This window comes from Cupressus sempervirens, chromosome 10 (genome assembly GCF_028749045.1).
Source record: "Cupressus sempervirens isolate cs-2001-9-10 chromosome 10, ASM2874904v1, whole genome shotgun sequence".
Lineage (NCBI taxonomy): Eukaryota > Viridiplantae > Streptophyta > Pinopsida > Cupressales > Cupressaceae > Cupressus > Cupressus sempervirens.
The window spans coordinates 791,768,617-791,786,290 of NC_143127.1; positions in this window are offsets into that span (position 1 = coordinate 791,768,617).

The window sequence follows — 17,674 nt, forward strand, 5'->3', positions numbered from 1 at the left end:
TCAATTGTAACACAACAACAGTATTACCTATACAGAAGATAATTAAATATTGAAATATGCTACAGCTAAAAGAGCTAAAAGAGCTGAAATGAATGCATACTCTTGAGCTGAAGTCTTATCACTAGTAAGGAAGAAAATATATGAGCTGTCACTACTCAAGAAGCATGCTATTTGTATATTTATGTATACTAGTGGTGCAACATAAGAACCAACAAAAAAGCAAAAAAACCCTCAAATTATATGCAAGTACAAGAAAGAGCTTCAAATAGCATAAAGAACTCAGATAGCCAAATGGTATTGTTACTACCAGCAAGGAAAGAAAAACCCCATTCGGGTTTTATGAAACATATTTCCAAAAGCTTATACCCATAAGTAGCTACTTTGAATTTTAAACTTAGAGTTCCTTCTAGCCGTGGCAGATTCAAGTACAAGCAACCCATTCGAGTTTTCTAAAGAACATGACTTGCAAATTCTTTCACAGGAAAAGACCTTCACCAATTTTTTATATGCAAGTGCAATAAAGAAAATACGTATGGCAGATGAAATGAATTTTTTCGTAAATGTTTTCATAACAGTCACCAAAAGCCAACAATAGAACAAGAAATTTGAATGGCAGGATGATAAATATTTTAAACACGAGCTTACCTTCCAGCAAGTGTACCAATGGTGACTTCATTTTAAACCAATACATCTTTCTCATGAAGATTTCTAAATAAAACATCACACTTTCATAGTCCACGGGAAGACCAGTGAACTCATATACAATGGCAGCTTCAGCAGTAAGAACCAACAAAATTTCCTCATGTCGGCCATAAAAATACAATCAAACCCTTATTCTCTTCACCAGTCGAGACTTCCAAAAAAAATTAAAATGAAATAAACTTTTAGGGTATTTGCAATATAGGATGCTCCTTTATTGTTTTAGATAATCTATGAAGTCCGCAAGTAGTAATAGGGGATTTTTATCCCTTTTACAAGTTTTATTGTTTTTATTGAAAAGGGGGCTAAGTAACATGTTTATGGCTTAGGCGTTTTTGATTTTTGAAATGTTTTTGTTTTATTTTTGCATTATTTATTGCAATAAATAATATTAAAATGATAAATATCCATCATTTAATATTATTTTTTAATGCAAAAATAAAGGCATTGTTTAATTCTTTTTGCATAAGTTAGTGAATGTAAAGGATTAATATTTAATGATGAGTTATAAATCATTAAATATTAGCTCCTTTTTTTTTTTAAATGCAAAAAGTATGTGATTTGACCCTGTGTCATGGTCATTTAAGGATGAACCATTTTTTTTTAACATTAGGAGCTCTTCTAGGAAAGAAGATAGGCTTCTGAGGTCAGATTTGCTTTTACCCTGTCAGTTTAAAGATATTTGTGATCGGTTGGAGTGTTTGGGGGTAATTTTTGATGAGTAATAGGCCTCATTATGGGTTAGTAAAGTTTTAGGAGTTATGAAACTTCATTTTTGGAAGTTTCTATGCCCTGATTTGGAGGCTTGATTTCTGCATTCGACCCAAGGTTGTTTTGCGGGTACTTATTGAGTTTTGTAACTCATTTGTGGTAGTTCTGATTTTATGAGGAGTTTTGAACTCATTTTTTGAGTCCTAAATTTTATGGTAGAGTTTGTAATTCATCTTTTGGAGACATAATACAAATGACAACAGTGCGATGATGTTATTTTATGTTTAGTGCTAAAGCCTTCTTTCTTTCTGCAAGTTTTGTGTGCAATTCATGAGTGATTTGAAAGAATAACTTGAGAATTTTCATTATTCCTTGTTTTTTCTATCTCATTCTAGCACCTTTTTGTAGAAAAGTAAGTTTATTTGTAGGTTATTATATGTGTTTATAGGTTAAATTGATCAAAGTGAGGTGTTAGTTTGTCCTACATTTGTCGTTTCAGTACTGGAATCTTATCATAAATCATTTGTGTAAGTCTTTACAGGAAGTTGTGCTTTATTTGCATTTCATATAGCTATATAATACTCTCTGTCAAGTGTTTTCTAAGTCTTCATAATCACTTTGGTGTATCACCTTCTTTTCTTAGTTTGAGCTTTAGGTTTTAGGTTTACTTTCAGCACTTTCTTACCTTTACCCTGCAAGTTTTATTAAGTTTTTAGAGTGTTTCACTAAAGAATCCAATAGGAGCCAACCTAGAATCCAGAGGTTTCATTTCATTAGTCAGTCTCAAATAGTGAAATGACTCCCATGTTAAGTAAGGGTTACTGAACATTATTAGTTTAGTAGGGTGCAAATCCTGAAACTTAATAGTAACAATAAGGGGTTTTGACCTAATTACAGAATACAACTCATCTTGTAGATCTTAGATCACTTATCAGATCATAACATTGCCTGGCATTTAATCTCTGCAACTCTTTAACAACTTTCCCTCCTTTCAAGCCTTATCTCCTTGACTCTCCATACTCAATGTACTAGTGCAATCATCTCTCTCTGACCACTTATCGATGCAGAGTCTCTGTGCTTTGTTCTTTCTTCTCCTAGATGTCTTCTCCTTGACACCCTTCTAACCACTTTGCAATTTGGCACTCTAGCAACTCTTGCTTCTTGGTCTATGACTCCTTAAATAGAAGTCTAAAAATCCTTTTCCTACTCAATTCTTCCCTCCTTTAGTTTCAATTCATATGGATTAGGTAGGATTCATTATATGTAACCCATATTTTGTTTCTTCTAGAAACATCATGAAGAATCCTTTTGAATTTGCCCAAAAATGGTTTACATAAAATTCTGTGCCACCAGCTCATCATCCTTATCCTTCAAATGATTCACAAAATTCAAGGCAACAACTTTGTCAGCCTAGATTTGGAAAATATTTGTCATTTTCAATAATGTAGTAGCTCGGCACTATTGAAAAATTGGTGCTCGACATATACTGTGTTACTCGGCATCAACTGTGTTTTACTGATGCTTGGCACCCAAAGTTTACTCAGCACCAACTAAGATTTTTGATGCTCAACTTTTCTTACTTTGCTCAGCACTTGAACTTTACTCAACACCTAATATTCATTTGGCACACACTAGATTTTCCTTTTGCTCGGCTCCAACTGAGAATTTTCTTAGCTTCAACTAGCTTGCTTGGCACCCACTAATAAACTTAGTTTAAGCTTTGAAGTCAACCTTGTTCTAACTTGTACTTCTAATATTTGTAAGTCTTGCCAACCTCTATATCTCCGAGTATGTTATCAATACACCATTTAACCATTGATGTAACTGATCCTTGCACTTCATTACAACATCATAACTCAACCTTTCCCTTAAGTACTCTTGTTACATATTATTGATCAAATCCTCTTCATAAATCAACTAAGTTATAGTACTTGGATCTTATAAGAAATTGTCATTCCTACAAATAGCAGGTTTGACATCAATTACAAAACAATGATTGAAAACATTCTTTATCCACAATCTCCCTCTTTCAATTGATCTTCTTCATCAATGATCTTTTCAATCAAATTTTCAATAGATGATCCACATCAAAATGTGTAACAACCTTTATAACAAACTCTATGATCATTAAATGTTATTTACATGTTGGCTCAAAATAGTTTACATCAAAGTTTGTGTCATTTTAGACATTCTTGTTCACAATGTCTTATTCAGCACATACTATCTCTAATGCTTGGTTGAAATTTTTCTTCCTATTGATACTTGACCTCAAATCATTCGGCACCTTCTATATGACTTGGCATCCACATGCTTTTTTTTCTTGAAAATATACTAAACTTGTATTTCTTAGGAATACTTAGCAACCAAAGACTTGCTCGGCCCCTATAGAGCTCAACATGTACAAGATTATTTACAAGACTCCACAAATACATGACTCAGCTTGTATAGAGTAACGCAGTTGTAGTGATGACCGACCAACTCTGCCTTATAAATGACTAAGTATTTGACACTAATAAACAACAAAGCTAGAGAGATCAACAATCTCCCATTTGACATTAGTGGCAAAAACACTTTCCCATGTTTACATCATTACAATGTAGTTCAAAAATGATAGTACTCCCCCTATGCCTATGACTCAGTCCATATAGGAATCCAAAACTTGTAAAACATACTTATATATATAATGAATATATTACATTACTCAAATAGTCTAGTGTTTCTTGTCATACCTTTGTTCTAAAAAAATTTATCCATTTGAGCTCTTCATCTATAATTTGATCATTTTAAATCATTCTTCTTCTTTCTTATCCCCTTGATTTTTTCACTTATGTTTGTTGTTGGGGTTGGGAGGATGGAATCAAACCATATTTGTTAATGAATGGCTTATTAGTTTGGATGATCATAGAAAGAGAATGATCCCATGTGGTTCTTATTGATTCCAAAAATTGAATATTAATCTCTAAATTTGCAACTAAGTGAATAAAGTTGTAGCAGTAGAAAGATTATGATATGATTGCACTAGATCCTTTTCTGAAGCCAACTCACATTTCATGACCTCCAAATGAGGTATTAAAATGGATTTTATGGAGATAAGTTTGGCCCTTATTCTACTATCTACTATGTGTAGCTTGGCCAACCTCCCTTGTGCAATAAATAATCTATTGTAATGTTTTAAACTTGATCCTGTTGATTGAGAGATATCATTTCCTAAAGATTTTAAATCAACCTCGATCTTCTAAATGCTAGCTTGGAATTCATTGGTGAATCTGGGCACATCACAAAGAATATTGTACAAATTTTTTATTTTCTTGACAAGTTCTTCCAAATTATGTGCAATTGTTGATAGTTCAACCTTTCTCAATGCAATCATAGTAAAAACATTCTCAAATACATTTTTCTCAAACTTTTTCTCTGACTAGGCCATTAATTTTTCATTTTCTTCTTAACCTTAATGTTTAATTTCTCAATAATTTGTACTAAATAAGAGATAATAGGGTCCTCTTCATCAATTTTTTGAATGTCAAATGCATCAAAAAATATATCTTTAGTATCATGCAATATTTGGTTTTGTTGTTGCTCTCTTCTCATCTCCTCTTGTATCTTCTTCCTTGCCAAAATGTCTTGAAATATTACTATTTGTTCAAACATGAATTCTTTAAATCCCAATCAAGTATGTCAATAACTTCATCAAGGTAATGGTTTTACCTGGAGAACTAATCTTTTTCTTCTTCCCTTTACCCTTTTTAGGAGTTATACTACACGGCATAGCTAGGGATGGACTAGGTGAAGGTGTTTCTGTAATGCTCCACTAAGAGACCCAAAAGAAATTAACCTATGGTTTTAATAAGTTTGTCAAACATTTTTTTGAAAGATAATAACTGAACAACAATAGATAATATAGTGGAAGCAATAATCACATACATAAACATAATTCATAAAACATATCACATCTCTTAAGGGTCCCATGACATTGAATCACATTTAAGTTTAATTAATACTAAATCCAATATATAACAAATCCACATCAGGAATAACTACAAGTATGAATCCATTTAAATACTATACAATCATAGGATGCCACTTAGCAATAATAAAAAATGCACAATCATCCACTATACAAGTCACAGGGTATGAAAGGCTGAAAGAATATACATCATCTCATAAGATCTTTGATAATCAAATACATTAGAACAAGGTATAACCATCCAATAGAAATATAAGATTAGATAGAAAGGAACATATATACAAACACATCAAGATACAACATTGAGTTGTCAGATCTTAATAGTATAAGAAATATGTACTAACACATGACCTCATGAAACCTAAATGGCCCACTCCCACCGCATTGAGAAGATAAACTCAAGTCCCAAACATGATAGCAATACCACAAGTCATAACCAACATCTAGATCAAGAAAATGATTAAAAGAAAACTATCTCAAAGGGTACCAAGAAAAAAGTATCAACTAATCCCAAAGGCAACAAAGACACATAGGAAATCTACAATTTAAGTGAGCAAGTGTCATCGCATGAGCTAACTCTAAGGTTACTCTGGTAGCCTCTTTGGAATCCATCCCCCTATTGTCTCTATGTGGCACCAATATCCTTTTGTAAAGACAAGATATACTAATGAAGCAAGGTCGCAACCAAGCATCCTCTCTACTCCCATCCTAGCCTATACTAGCACTCATGGCATGGGAAAGAAGAAATAATTACTCTTATTAATTTATTTTAAAACCCATTTAATAAAATGTTATCACTTATTAAAACAACTTACAATGGGTTACCCAGGTAGCCATCTGGGCTTTGGCCTCCATTGCAAGCCACTTCTCAACTTACACATAGATTACCTACCTTAGGCTCATAAAAGTACAACTCAAAGAATCACAATTTTCACCTCAACCCTTTACAAGCAATTGGAAAGAACCTATAGATAAAACATAGTAATCACCTCAGCCCCTTACAAGCAACTGGAAAGCACCTAAAGACAAATCTTATTATCACCTTAATCTAATACAAGCAACTAGAAAGCATCAAAAAGATAAAACACAATAATCACCTCAGTCCTATACAAGAAATTGGAAAGCACCTAAAGACCATTCATAAAAATCACCTCAGTCCTATGCAAGCAACTAGAAAACACCACAAGAAAAATTGTAATAATCACCTCAGTCCTAAACAAGAAACTGGAAAGCACCAGAATATAAACAATTGAAAGCTCAAAGGTTACAACAAGAAAGTCACAATCATCACGCCAATTCTATACAAGAACTAGAAAGCACTAACAAACAATGATCAAAACTCATTAGACAACATGTGACACATTACCATGGTCAGGTATAAAAGATAATATGCATAACATCATCACAGAACAAATCCCCAAGCCTCTAGTAAAATCATAATTTGGTCAAAGAACTAAGTCAACCCAAACCCAACATGAAAAACCACACATCATATACAGTACATAACAATGTCACTGTCATAACTCATTAGGTTTTGGAAAACACAAAAGTTTAATTTTCACTTATAGGTTTTCAAGTTTTCATTTTCATTTTCAAGACACAAGATTCGATATACAATTAGGGTTTCAATTTTCATTCTTTTCATAATGTTATGTTTGAAAAAATATCCAAGTTCGTAGGAACCTCAAAAGATTCCATAACTCGTTAAAAGTTGTTTAAAAGTAAAACCTCATTTTAATATAAAAACAATGAACCTAACAATTCAACAAACCAATATCCATTCAAAATACTTTAATCAAAATATCATATGATATTTTCCAAATTTTATGGATAACCTAATAACCACACTTTTAATAATCATTATTAAAATTTAAATAACAATTATTAAACCAATATAATAATTAAATTATTAATAAATAATATTAATCTATTAATAATAATTACCATTAACTTTAAAAATATAATGCAATTTATTAACACATAATAATAACAATAATTATTAATTTAAACTAATTAATAATATTAATAATAAACTATATTATATGTTTTAAATATTACAAAAAACTGTATTAAAAAATCTTATGAAATTAAAATTTAATAACATTAAATTTTAAATAAAATTTAAAAAACAATGAAGCATTTTAGGCCTATTGAGAAAACCTTTGAAAGGTTGTTGCACCAGTCTTGTTGCACGTACAACAGCAGGTCGTTGGCCTTGGGAGAAAATGGGGAGGAGAAGGGGGGTGGGAAGGTGGTGGCCCTTGCCCACCATTAAAAAAATATTATATTTTTTTAAATACCACCAAACAGTATAAAAGCCCCCTCTGCAAAGAATATAGTATTATATATTTTTAAAATATATAATCTTTTTCTCAAAAGAAAATAGTAGCAACATAATAAAAAACAATTACCATTTTTAATATGATTGTTAAAAAATTTATATAATATTTTTTTTAAATCAAAATTTCATTATAGATTTGATAAAAAAAATTGGGCTAAACAACTGAAATACATTAATAATTCTAGGTTTTCTTTTCTAAATCCATAACCCAATTTTTTTACAATCCAAATACGAATCCTCAAATAAACAAACAAAGGTTTCAAAAAGATGAAATTCATTCACAGACATCTTCGAAAACAAAGAACAATAGATTCACAGACTGTTGATATAAGATTGTTTTGAAGTGAAGAATCTATAATGGAACAATCATTATTTTTTCAATGATGTCAAACCTATTACCTACTAGTGAGACAATTGCTTTTTGGTCTGAAAGCTATCATTTAGTTGATTGATGAAGAGGATTTGAAAAGAGGAGATAACAATTACACCTAGAGAAAGGTTGCGTTATTTGGTATGTAAAAGAAGCCCTAAGACCAAGTAACAAATTGATACTATAGTAAATTGTTTATCTACTTAAAGTCTAAAATGAAAGATTACTCAAGTTAAGACTAGAAGAAGATCAAGTATGAGAAGTGTCTGCCAAGCCTTGTCAAGTAGTCAGTGCAAGACAAGTAGAAATCAATAGAAGATGAGTGAAAAACAAGTGGTGTCAATAAAAGAAGAAATTTAGTGCGAGCTGAGTGATTGTCAGTACAACTGAGTATTAAAGTTTTATTGATGTCAAGCATCAGTAAACTTTAGTGTTCGTTGAGTAAACTAATGCAAGTCGAGTGGAAGAACAATATAGAAGCCGAGTGACAACATATTGATGCCAAGTGCCAGTATTGTGTTAAATCATAGATTTGATGAATCTAAGCTAATTATTTTATTTTCTTGAATTGTTTGAAGCGTGCAAAAGATAACTATGATGAGCTGGTGGCACAAAATTAAAGCTAAACCATTTTGTGGCGAATTCAAGGAAGATTGTAGAAGAAGTTTCTAGAGGAACCAAATGGAAAAGTGGGTAGATTCATTGTATCCTACCTAATCTTACCTAATCCTAAAATGGACGATTGTGGTTAAGCGAAAAAGGATCTTAATTCTCTATTTATAGAGAGAGCTAGTCAAAAGAAAAAGGTTTTCATGTGCGAGAACCTAAGGAAGACAAGCGGTCTAGGGTATTTCTTCATTTAGTAGTTGAACATAAGAGACTGTAATTGGCATGCCAAGCAACACGGCTTAAGAATATGAATGCTTGAAGGGTGAACAAGCTATCAGAGCTGAAGTGTGTGAATGCCAAGTAGAATGGAGGACTGAAACAAAGATTTTTAATTTGCAAGTGAGTTGTAATTTATTATCAGATCAAACCTTCCTTTTACCCTCTAATCATTGTATTAGTCTAGGGTAAATATTTTGGATTAAGGTTGAACTAATAGTCATTTGTAAAACCTTTAACCGAGTGAAATTCCAAGTGAATGGTCTAAACTCTTCTAACAAGGTTCACTCCTAATAGGGTGATTGAAATCCTTTAACTAGATCACATTTAATAGTATGCATTGTAACCTTTAATAAGATTGGCCTTTCACAAGGCATCACTTCAAAAGAGTGATAATTAGTAGCATGTTACTAGTAGTTTTTCCCAAATTGGGTTTCCACGTAAAATCCTTCTGTCAAATTTGTTATTGAATCTATTATGTTTCATGTTTACATTTTTGCAAAGTTGTTTTGACCTAGGATAGTAACCTACAAAGTTTCAGTATTGTATGATCTAATTGATGCATGCATAATAAGGTTTTATGGATATGGGTCTACTAAGCATTGAAAATTTTTATTTGTACATTTGTACCTTGGATAATTGATTCACCTCCTCTCAGTTATTCTAAAGAATTCCAACACAAAGAAGAGTTCAACCCAAATTGAAATTCTAAAAACAATTTCATTTAGACATGAAGAAGCCAACTATTTTTAATGTTGCACAAAACTCACGAGATCCTACCTAGATATGATGCTAAAAAATGAACACACAAAACCCACAAAAAAATTTCTTTTCTTTCAAAAACCCTCTTTTCAGAAATTGGCTCCTCGAAAACTGTGTGTGGAGAAATGAGCTCTTATTTCCTAATAAAGAGATTTCCACAAATTAGGGCTTTGATTTTGCAATCATGGGAAACCCTTTTTCCTTAATTACTTTATTATATTTAATTTCATGCACAAACTTTTGCAATTTAATTAAAATAAACTTTATCAAATCAATTCCTTTCTCTCCCTTATTAAATATTATTTATAGTCTATTATTAAAATGAAACTCCTAAATAAATTATTATTAAATAAAATAAATATAAATATGCCAAAATTAGAACTTTAATAAAATCTTTTAAACTTAATTATTTTATTTTATTAATTTCCTAGTTAATTAATTATAATTAAATATTAGATTTTCTTTATAAAATTCTCATTAAATTAAATCATTAAATTATCTTTTTAATTTGATTTAATTATAACTAAAAATCACAACAAATCCACAAGACTAAATATGACAGCTCAACTAAAGATGAAGAACATAATCAAACTCCAGGGTCAAAATTATGCTTTCACATCACTTGATGAATTCAGACGGGAGAACAACTCAAATACTTGTCCTACTTTCTAGGACAACTGGATTAGGTTAGGATTTAGACTCAAGAATGATCTCCCCACTTATACCATTGAGATATTGTGATAGAGCATGCTCATCCTAGCAATTCAAGGAAGTCGATGCTCGATACTTACAATTTACATAAAATCCATGCATGTACATACACATATAATGTAGACTAAATAGGCAATGATGGGGAGTGGTGTATCATGTAGATCCTGACTAGTAGGTGACTATGAATCCCTCCCTCAACCACATCAGGAATGTAAATCATAAAGTAAAACAGTCAAGTACACCATACACATGCAAGTATGGGGTAAATAACCATAGAACTATATATAAATAATCCATCTACTATCATCATGAGATAAATAAAGTTATTGTATGAACATACATTTTTCATCATCAAAAGAATAATTATGAACATGTGAAATAACCATGAACACATGACATAACTAAGTAGCTCAACACATATATCAACTAAATATGAAATACATCTAATCAAATTAGGTAACCAAGTATCGCTAATCATAAAACTAGCCTACAAGAATACGATAATCCAATCTGAAAAATTCAACTCGGTGTAGGCATTACAGTTTCACCACTTGGTCTAACTTGTGTATTAGATCCAGAGATAATAATAGTAGTACTCAATGTGATTTTTACTATAGGGTCTTGTACCTATTGTGCAAATGTGGGATCTAATGTAGTTGAGGGTGGAGTGCGAGCTTGCACACTTTGCTCTTTCTGTGAAACTTCAATTTTATCTCCTTCCTTTTATTTTTCTTTCTGCTCTATCTATTTGCTTCCCTCTGCTAGAGGTCCTAAGACTTGTGGTCCTTTTAGACCTGTAGTAGACTGATCTATGTTTGATTCTTTTCCTTTCTTGTTCTATTCATCCGAAGCCTTAGTATCTTCTTTTCCCTTTGTTGGCTTCTTGGTACCCATTTGATTCGAGGCACTAGGATTGACAAATGGAGCTTGTGACTCTCCTAGTTTGCGATACTCCCTTATTTTTTGTATCACAAGAGAATTAGATGTGGTGGATTGAATAGGGGATACATTTCCATGTTCGTGTGAGCTCAACACACCTCTATCCTCTTCATCACTATGTACATCTTCAATAGTTATATCATCTTTTTCACTCTCTTGTACCTTTTGTCTTATAGCCTACTCTAGCATGTCAAGATCATTATATACATCTTATTTAGCTACCTATTCAACTCCCTTACCTTTACCATCTTTGTTAGTATCTTTAGCAATTGTCAATCCAAAAATGATTTTCTACAACAATTTACTCTATTTTACAACATCTTCAATTTTACAGTGTAAAACCATAAAAGCACTATATTTAGGAACAAATTTTTTCCTATACTTATCCAAAAAAAAATTCATTTATCTATTTGTTAGCTCAGACATGATATTAGCTAACAATCCTTCTCTTATCCACCTCTTAGTCTTTATTGAATATTGCCATTTGGCATCAATTCTACTATACAACTCTTTTGGAATATTATTTCCCATCTCTATAGGTGTGGTTTTAAACTTAGCCATCATGTCTAACATGGCTTCTTCTATGTTACATCACCTAGTGTTCCATACTTTATGAATTTGAAACCTAATAAGCCTATAGAGTTTCTAATGATGTACATACCTCATTAATATATTTAGGCTTTGTATGTACAAAAAATCAGCAGTGACTTGGTTCATCAAATTTTATCTTCTCTACATCTTCTTCTTCATCATCATCCTTTTGTGTTATCATTTTCTACTCCTTTTTTGACCTATGGTGGCTGCCAATTTTCTCTTTATTGTACTTGTGCCACTATAACCTTCACTTGGTTTTGTAATCCTTGCAACACCCTTTTTCAATTGTGGCTCAACATTAAATGTTGTTTCTACCCTAGTTCTTAGTTTGAGTGGTGCAAGAGGAGAGATAGGCTTAGATATTACCTCCTTTATAGTCTTCTTCACCTTAGGCACTATGATTTTGGTTATCTTGGACTTCTTTTCTTGTGGAGAGACAAGTGCTAAGGCTTTACCTTATTTTTCTGCACTCTCTTCCTCTTCTTATGTATCACCATCACTATCTTGATCTTCTTCAAGACCTTGTGTGATCATCAATGGTACTTCAGCTTTAGTTTGTGTGCCTAGTTTTCCTTCTAGGTCTTTAATCATTTTCATCATCTTCTTGTAAGTGGAAGCAATCTTTATATCTATTGTTATTCTTTCTTTTTCTTCTTCATACTTGCCAAAGGCCTCAACCTTTATATCAATTTATTTAGTAAGTAGTGCAGTAATTGCTGCACTCACATCATCAAAATCAATTTCATATTTGAATGGTTTAAGTCAGGCTATCCTTGGCTTAACTGCCTAAACATAAGTGTAATCAATGTCAACTAGAAAATACACATCATTATAATATTTTTCAACTAAGGATGTATGAATCCTTTTTCTTCTCCTCATTTTTTATTTGAATTCATCAAAATATTCATCCAACACTTTCTCAAAATTTTCTTCCAAATTTGTAATATACTCATTTATCTACCTTGTTGTAGGTTTTCCTTTTTCCCATACAACATTGCCAATAGTAGGAAAGTAACTTTGGACATAAAAGAAAATACACATTATCAATGATCCAAACTTACACATTGAATTCTTAGCCATTCTAATTGATAAGAGGTTCTCAGTGAGTTGCAACCATTGGAGCTTAGCAAGATCATATTCATGGTCTTTTATCACAATCTTCCAAGCCTCATCTACTATCATACATGACACACTATTCAATCAACTTGATTGGTAAAATTTGTGTGCAAAAACTCGCACTACAAAGTCAATCAATGGATTAGTAATGTTTGAAATTGACATGCCATGTCCATTCCACTCGGCCTTGGTGTTTGGCTCAACTATGTCTTTTCTCTAGTATCAAATAGTCTTCTTCTTATCAAATGTGTTACCACTTATATTTTTCTCGTGTCCTAGGGTAGTTTAGTCGTTAGTCATTTCTTAGTCGTAAAGTTGAACTTGAAGTTTCAATTAACTTCAAGTTCAAGTTTGAGCTCCCTTCTATCTTTCATATGATAAAGTTCACTTTCTCTACCAGAGTCAGTCTTGGTGAGGTCAAAGTCGAAGTTGAAGCCCGATCATCTCAAACTTCAACTTCAACTTTGATATCGATTTTGTATACTAACATTATATTTTCATGCAGGCATTCAATCTTTGAATTAAAAAAGTGAGGTGGGTCCCAATAAAGACACTTCCCAAGGCATGTGAGATAATAAATAAGAAAATTAAGGTGGCACATGTTCTGATATGGTAAGATTTGGTGAAAAGGCAAATTTTTCATTTCATGATGACATGGAGCATTAATAGGCATGTGGATTTGATGGGCATTAATAACAAATCACTCAGAGGGTCTTTTTCGATATGTGGCACACGAATAATAATAATTATATTTACTTTCCATATCTATATTGTGATTTCCTTTGTAAGTTATCCCTTAAATGTATTTATTTTTCCATTTCACTGCTCATTCTATCATTTGCAAAAGAAATTCTAGCATCATCTGGTAGGGAGAATGAGTCGTAGGATATAGTTATATCAAATTGTAAGTGCACTGCCATTACCCTCTGCAATTTTATTTATGCTTGCTTTGTTTTGAAATATTTCAATTTGTATCTTTTAGACCCTATCATCCCATAGCTAGCCATGATTTTATTTTGCCCCAAAATGCCCAAATTTCAAAAGCCATGTCTTCTTAGCTCTTTGCCTAAAATTTGTAACACATTTCTGGTTAATAAAAATTTAACCGATGTCATTGAAAGAGCTAGTAACACCCAGTTAGGCCGCATATACCAAAGACTAGTTAATAGTGGGTTGCTTGAAGCTGTTGCCTTTCCTATAGCAATCACATGCCCAAAGCTAGTTATTGAGTGTGCAAATCATTATGATCCTAGCACAAGGTGTATCAAGAAAATTTCTAGGGAAGTGATAGTTAAGATCAATAGAACTAGTGTTTATTCGGCATTTAGGATCCCTCACAAAGAACCTTATGAACCATAGATGTTTGAGGAAACAGAATGCTTATATGCCGAAAGAAAAAGAAATTATGATAATAAAGTAGCTCGGTCTTGGCTTCTAAAACCAGTAGAGGGTGGTTGAAGGTTGCCCAAACCATTAACCATTGAGCATTTCATCAAGGAAATTGCAAACATCGTACTTTTGTTGAACAGAATTAAGTGAAATGAACACGCATTTCATTAGGAGAAATTGATGTATTTCTTCATCCAAAAGATTGTAGAAGGAGATAAGTTTATTGAGTGGGTAGAGCTAATTGCTAAGAATTTTCTCAAGGGTTTAGTGGTTGTCAACAACTTTGGTCCATTTTTCTTGTCTTCCTTTTTTATTTATGTCCTAGCAGTGTCTAAAGGATGGGAAAACCACCCACATTGACCATGGGTAGATGAAATGCCCATTCACCAATATTACAATGACCTTCAAGAAGCTACTTTGTGTAAAGAGTTCAGAAGGGTGAATGATGTCTTTCTAGGAAGGTTGGTATTTGAACTTCAAGGTCCCAAAAATAATAGACTTTCTGAACAAGCCATGCAAGCTATACAAGTCTATGGCTACTTTTACATTCAGTTCCCTAGGTTCAAATATCTCAGAGTAGGTAGTCTTTTTGGTGAACCATTGAAGTTTCCTCGTTACTACTTAGACTCTATTGTTTTATCTAAAATATGTAGACAATTTGTCTCTGTAATAGAGTCTTTTGAGATTTCTAAGAGGTCTTCTTCTATATTCTTTCCCATTGAAATTAGCCACTATAGGTGTTCTAGTCTAAAACAAGCCATGTTAACAAAAGCATCATTGACCCATCTGTACTTTAAACCCTTCTCCCCTCAGGAAGATTTTGATTATACAAAGTTCATCAGGAACAATGTTAAAAATGTAGTCTTTGTTGTTCACATTCCACAGTTGGAACACTACTGGGAAAATTGTCCTGATGAGTTTGAAGTAAGGAAAATGATGTGGTCAAGGCTAATACTTAAACAAATCAATATGTTCAATGTGGATCTTGATACATGTGGATTGAAAGAGGAAGATTATGAAGAGGTACTTGACCCATTTTACATCGACCAGTTTGAGTGCATGCCTATTCCTGAAATTGATTGGGGAAGAAGAGAAGAGGATGATGTATTCTCTCACACTAAGGATGTGTTAGCTAGGACTGCAAGTTGGATAAAATCAAAAATTATTGCCACCCCTGACCTGACTGGGAGATCTTCAAAAACCAAAAGTAAAAAGGCTCCTCAAAAGAAAAAAGCAATCACTAATCAAGATATTCATGGTCCTATTGCAGGTTTGGTTGAAGTTGAAGCTGAAGCAATTCCATCACCACTTCAACTTCAACTTCAAGCAGAGACCCCTAAAACTAAAAGGGTGACCTGTTCAAGCACACAGAAGGCATCAACAGCCAAAGGCAAGAGTATAGTGATAGTTGATCTCAAGGTTGCAAAAGAACCACCTATGGTAGATAGTGTACCTCAACCTTAGAAGTCATTGGTGAATACGAGGGCCAAGAGAGTAATCTCACCTTGGCCAAGTCCTCCCTTGCCACTGATAAAGAACTAGTCACACCTAAATGGTTGAAGCCTTTTGCTGAAAAGAAGCGAAGCATGGTTCCCCTTTCCATGCCAATTGATGATTTAGTCAATAAATACTTGGGAAAAGCACCTAAGGTGAAGAAAGCCAGGATTGAATCAAGGATCAAATTTGATAAAAAATTAGGGCATTGGTTAGTTGAAATAGCCATGCCACCAGATGGAAGCTCACATGAATCCCTAGCTCCTCAGGACTACCAGATAACAAAGATTGATTTGGGAAAAGGAAACTGTGAAGTGGATATGGAATTCTTTGAAGCCTCTAATAAGAAAATTACACACAACGTGTGGAAGGATGGACAAGATAAATAGGAGATGAAGGAGACAATAAAGAGTATGGCACAGTATATCAATTCCATCCTTCATCCTAAAGCAAAACCTATTAGCAAGATGTCATTGATTGTTAATGTGTCCTCTACAACCAACCATCAATCTCTTGATAACCGAAAAAAATGCAAACTAGTTGCAAAAATAGTAGGGGAATGGGTGCAAGGTGTCCTGGATGACACTGTGAAACATATAGGTCTTCTGGATAAGGCTTCAACAGAAACATCAACCATTATTAAAAGGTGGAACTAAGCAATGAAAGATATGAGAAGGAAAGAAACAATTGGGCGAAGGTAGTGATATGGCTGGAAGACATCCAAGAATTCGAACTATAGAAGTTCCAGGCCAAATGTCATGTGGCAAGTTTAGATGAGAAAGCCTTGTATGTAATCAAAGATTGTATTGAATGGAGGAATGAAGCATTAATACAAGGCATGACTGAAATCAAAGAAACACTACAAGAACTTTAGGTCATACACTAAATAATTCAAGGAGACCTTAAGTGGTTTGTCAAAAATTTCATAGGAAAAGAAGAAGACTCTATTGCCCAATCTAAGGAAGTGATCAAAGAGGTTCAGAAGAAATGCTAGGAACTTCAAGACAAGAAGACACTAGCTAAGCAAGACTTCTCAAATGTAGCACACATTGAAGCCATGCTGATAATTAATCTAAAACACTAGAATAAAGTATCTGGAAGCAGTGGCTTGCCTATATTGGTCTACCACATCAGTCCAATATTTTAGCATTTTCAACTACCTACAAAGCATGGAAAGTGGGGATGGTGCTACCTGATCAAAAGATGTAGTTACACATAGTCGCTTAGTTGTTCTTTTCTATTGTTTTACTTTTCTTGCATTTCGATTAGCATAGTTGCGTTAACCAAAAGACTAGTTTACTCTTGGTAGGGTAATTTTGGCAACTGTCCAGCCCCATGCCTTATAAATATGTAATAATTAGTATGGCATAGGGCTAATCTTTAGTAGACTAATAGACAAAACTATTTTTGTTCTAGGTTTAATCTTAAGTTTTAGAAGTAGCATTTCAAATTTCAGTAAATACAAAGAAAACTCTATAGTTTGATTTTGTTAAAGGCTTTTGGAAGTAGACATTGTTAGCTACTTGTTTGAATCAGTATTTCTGAAGATACTATTTATATAAAAAGCTTTTGTTGTGTTTGTTGCCAACTCTAAAATTGCTAGTTCAAAATTTGGGAAGATGTGAGAAGTGAGTTTTATTGAATCTGCCTACTCTATTACTTAATTTTCAATTATGTGGATAATATTGATAATTAAAAT